This window comes from Arachis duranensis, chromosome 9, assembly GCF_000817695.3.
Source record: "Arachis duranensis cultivar V14167 chromosome 9, aradu.V14167.gnm2.J7QH, whole genome shotgun sequence".
NCBI classification, from domain to species: Eukaryota; Viridiplantae; Streptophyta; class Magnoliopsida; order Fabales; family Fabaceae; genus Arachis; species Arachis duranensis.
Genome location: NC_029780.3, coordinates 5,162,039 through 5,167,222, shown reverse-complemented (window position 1 = coordinate 5,167,222; position 5,184 = coordinate 5,162,039).

Sequence of the window (5,184 nt, the reverse complement as noted above, 5' to 3'; positions counted from 1 at the left end):
TTGAACTAATGTGTGATGCCAGTGACCATGCCATTGGTGCAGTGTTGGGACAGAGGCATAACAAGCTTCTGCACGTCATTTATTATGCCAGCCGTGTTCTAAATGATGCACAGAAGAACTACACAACCACAAAAAAAGAGTTACTTGCAGTGGTCTATGCCATTGACAAGTTTAGATCCTATCTAGTTGGATCCAAGGTGATTGTGTATACTGACCATGCTGCTCTTAAATACTTACTCACAAAGCAGGATTCAAAACCCAGACTTATAATATGGGTGTTGCTTCTGTAAGAGTTTGATATAGAAATAAGAGACAGAAAAGGGACAGAGAACCAGGTAGCTGATCATCTGTCCCGAATAGAACCAGTAGCTGGGGCGTCCCTCCCTTCTACTGAGATTTCTGAGACTTTCCCAGATGAGCAACTCTTTGCCATCCAGGAAGCTCCATGGTTTGCAGATATTGCAAATTATAAAGCTGCGAGGTTCATACCCCAGGAGTACAGCAGGGTGCAAAGAAAGAAATTAATTTCAGATGCCAAGTACTACCTATGGGATGAGCCATATCTCTTTAAGAGATGTGCAGACGGAATGATCCGCAGATGTGTACCCAGAGAAGAAGCACAAAGGATCCTATGGCACTGCCATGGATCACAGTATGGAGGACATTTTGGAAGTGAGCGAACAGCCACTAAAGTCCTCCAATGTGGCTTCTACTGGCCTACTCTCTATAGAGATGCCCGAGAGTTTGTGCGTAACTGTGACAGTTGCCAAAGAGCTGGTAACTTGCCTCACGGATATGCCATGCCTCAGCAAGGGATATTAGAGATTGAGTTGTTTGATGTATGGGGAATTGACTTTATGGGTCCATTACCACCATCATACTCAAACACTTACATTCTGGTGGCAGTGGACTATGTATCTAAGTGGGTAGAAGCAATTGCCACACCCACTAATGATACTAAGACCGTGCTGAAATTCCTCCAGAAACACATCTTTAGCAGATTTGGTGTTCCCAGAGTCATAATTAGTGATGGGGGCACTCATTTCTGCAATAAACAGCTGTACTCTGCTATGGTTCGATATGGAATTAGCCACAAGGTGGCCACCCCGTATCATCCACAGACAAATGGGCAAGCTGAAGTCTCTAACAGAGAGCTAAAAAGAATCCTAGAATGGACTGTGATGGCCCGAAGAAAGGATTAGGCAAGGAGCTTGGATGATGCTCTCTGGGCATAAAAAACAGCATTCAAGACCTCTATAGGAACTTCTCCATACCAGCTTGTGTATGGGAAGGCCTGTCACCTGCCCGTGGAACTAGAGCATAAAGCCTACTGGGCAACCAGATTCCTAAACCTGGATGCTAAGTTAGCTGGTGAAAAGAGATTACTCCAGCTAAATGAGCTAGATGAATTTAGACTCAGTGCCTTTGAAAATGCAAAAATTTATAAGGAAAAGGCAAAGAAGTGGCATGACAAGAAGTTGTCATCCAGAGTCTTTGAGCCAGGACAAAAAGTTCTGCTCTTCAACTCTAGGCTCAGATTGTTCCCAGGAAAACTTAAATCCCGGTGGAGGGGTCCGTATGTGATTACAGGAGTGTCACCATATGGATATGTTGAGCTTCAGGATATTGATTCTGACAAAAAGTTCATTGTTAATGGACAGAGAATCAAGCATTATCTTGAAGGCAATTTTGAGCAGGAATACTCAAAACTGAGACTTGAGTGATTCTCAGTGAAGGTCCAGCTAAAGACAATAAAGAAGCGCTTGCTGGGAGGCAACCCAGTCATTAGCAGGTTATCTGTTTTGTTTAATCAAAGTTTCATACATACTCTCAAAGGGCAATCATCAAAATTGAAGGAATTCACAGAGTTACAGAAGGATTCAGTGCAAAAAGCAGAGAAAAAGAGCTTACTGGCGAAAAAATGCCAGTAAGGGGCATTTTGGGCGTTAAACGCCACAATGGGCACCATTCTAGGCGTTTAACGCCAGTAAGGGTGCCATTTTGGGCGTTAAACGCCAGAATGGGCACCATTCTGGGCGTTTAACGCCAGGTGTGCAGCATCCTGGGCGTTTAGCAAAACGCCCAGTGACAAAGGGAATTCTGGCGTTTAACGCCAGCCAGGGCACCTGGCTGGGCATTAAACGCCCACAATGGCTAGCAAATGGGCGTTAAACGCCAGAATGGATACCATTCTGGGCGTTTAACGCCAGAAAGGTGGGGGACAGAGATTTTGCTTTCTGATTCAATTTTTTTCAAACTTTCCTTTTTTGAACCATACTTTTCTACACAAACACATTTCAAACTTTCATCATTCATCTTCAAATCTTTAAAAATCAAAATCATTCTTCAAATCTCTTTCAAATCCTTCCCAAATCTTGTTCAAAAAAAACTCAACTTTCTCTCAATTTCTTTTCATATCTTCTGAAATCTCCTTACAAATTTTCGAAATCTCTCCTCCCCCCCTTATATACACGTTCGTCCTCCCTATTCCCCCACACCATTCGAATTTGCTCTTCTCTTCTCTATCTTCTTTCCTTTCTTTTGCTTGAGGACAAGCAAACCTCTAAGTTTGGTGTGCTTTTCCGTGACCACTAAGTCAAAATTCATCAAGATCATGGCTCCTAAAGGAAAACAAACCAATTTAAGAGGAAAGAAAGAGAATACTCCAAAGAATCTTTGGAATCAAGAGAAGTTCTCAACCAAAGAACATGAAGACCATTATCACAAAATAATGGGTCTGAGGTCAGTGATCCCGGAAGTTAAATTTGATCTGAAAGAAGATGAATATCCGGAGATCCAAGAGCAAATCAGAAACATAGGATGGGAAGTTCTAACCAATCCTGAAATAAAGGTTGGAAGGAATATGGTTCAGGAATTTTACTCAAATCTGTGGCTAACAGATAAGCAGAGAATGATTGGAACTGCTTACCATACTTACAGAACCATGGTCAGAGGGAAAATTATATACTTCCATCTGGACAAAATAAGAGAAATCTTCAAACTGCCTCAACTGCAAGATGAAGATAAGGGGTTGGATCAAGTTCTAGAGGACATTTGCCTCCCTGGAACTAAGTGGATAACCAATTCTAAGGGTGTCCCAAACCAACTGAAGAGGGGAGACCTCAAACCAATTGCAAGAGGTTGGCTAGACTTTATTGGGCGTTCCATATTGCCCACTAGCAACCGTTCTGAGGTCACTATCAAGAGAGCAGTGATGATTCATTGCATTATGCTTGGAAAAGAAGTGGAGGTTCATCATGTGATTGCTTGTGAGATCTACACAATTGCAAATAAGAATTCCACTGAAGCTAAACTGGCTTACCCAAGCTTAATTTCCTTGCTCTGTAAAGAGGCTGGGGTGAAGATGGGAGTAGATGAATTCATACCCATTGAACATCCAATCACCAAGAAGTCAATGGAAGGACAAATGCAAGACAACTCTATCAAGAGGAGGGTGCAGGAATTCCTCCCTGAATTCCCAAAAATTGACTACTGGATCAGCCTAGAAGCATCTATCACCAAGTTACAAGAAACTATAGAGCAACTGAAGGAAGAACAGCAGAATCAGAACTGCATGCTCTGCAAATTGCTGAAGGAACAAGAAAAGCAGGGGCGTGAGCTTCAAGAACTGAAACGCCAAAAGTTCTCCCCTCCATTTGAGGGAGCATCCACTTCTCAAAATCAAGGTTGTTGAGTCCTAACTCTGTGAAAACCTCTATCATTAGGAGCCTATTTAAATTTTTGTTTGTTTTCTATTTTTGAGTCTTTTTCTTAATTCATAATTAATAAAATTTAAAGTTTATGCCTTAAAGCTATGAATGTCCTATGAATCCATCACATCTCTTAAATGAAAAATGCTTTAATCACAAAAGAACAAGAAGTACAGGATTTCGAATTCATCTTTGAAACTAGTTGAATTAGTTTGATGTGGTGACAATGCTTTTTGTTTTCTGAATGAATGCTTGAACAGTGCATATGTCTTTTGAATTTGTTGTTTTGAGAATGCTAAAATTGTTGGCTCTTGAAAGAATGAGGAAAAAGAGAACTGTTATTGAGGATCTGAAAAATCATCAGATTGATTCTTGAAGCAAGAAAAAGCAGTGATTCAAAAAAAAAAACGAAAAAAAAGAAGAAAAAGAGAAGAAATAGAAGAAAAAGAAAGAAATAAAGTTGTGATCCAAGGCAAAAAGAGTGTGCTTAAGAACCCTGGACACCTCTTATTGGGGACTCTAGCAAAGCTGGGTCACAATCTGAAAAGGTTCACCCAATTATGTGTCTGTGGCATGTATGTATCCGGTGGTAATACTGGAAGACAGAGTGCTTTGGGCCACAGCCAAGACTCATGGCATTGCTATGTTCAAGAATCATTATACTTAACTAGGAGAATTAATAACACTATCTGAGTTCTGAGTTCCTATAGATGCCAATCATTCTGAACTTCAAAGGATAAAGTGAGATGCCAAAACTGTTCGGAAGCAAAAAGCTACTAGTCCCGCTCATAAAATTGGAGCTGAGTTTCCTTGATATTTTGGAGTCTATAGTATATTCTCTTCTTTTTATCTTATTTTGATTTTCAGTTGCTTGGGGACAAGCAACAATTTAAGTTTGGTGTTGTGATGAGCGGATAATTTGTACGTTTTTTGGCATTATTTTTAGTATGTTTTTAGTATAATTTAATTATTTTTAGTATATTTTTAGTAGTTTTTAGTTAAAATTCACTTTTCTGGACTTTACTATGAGTTTGTGTGTTTTTCTGCGATTTCAGGTAATTTCTGGCTGAAATTGAGGGACCTGAGCAAAAATCTGATTCAGAGGCTGAAAAAGGACTGCATATGCTGTTGGATTCTGACCTCCCTGCACTCGAAGTAGATTTTTTGGAGCTACAGAAGCCCAATTGGCGCGCTCTCAACGGCGTTGGAAAGTAGACATCCTGGGCTTTCTAGCAATGTATAATAGTCCATACTTTGCTCGAGATTTGATGGCCCAAACTGGCGTTGCAAATCAGCTTCAAAATTTCCAGCGTTTAACGCTGGAACTGGCATAAAATTTGGAGTTAAACGCCCAAACTGGCATGAAAGCTGGCGTTTAACTCTAGAAAAAGTCTCTACACATGAAAGCTTCAATGCTCAGCCCAAGCACACACCAAGTGGACCCCGGAAGTAGATTTTTACGTCATTTACTCAT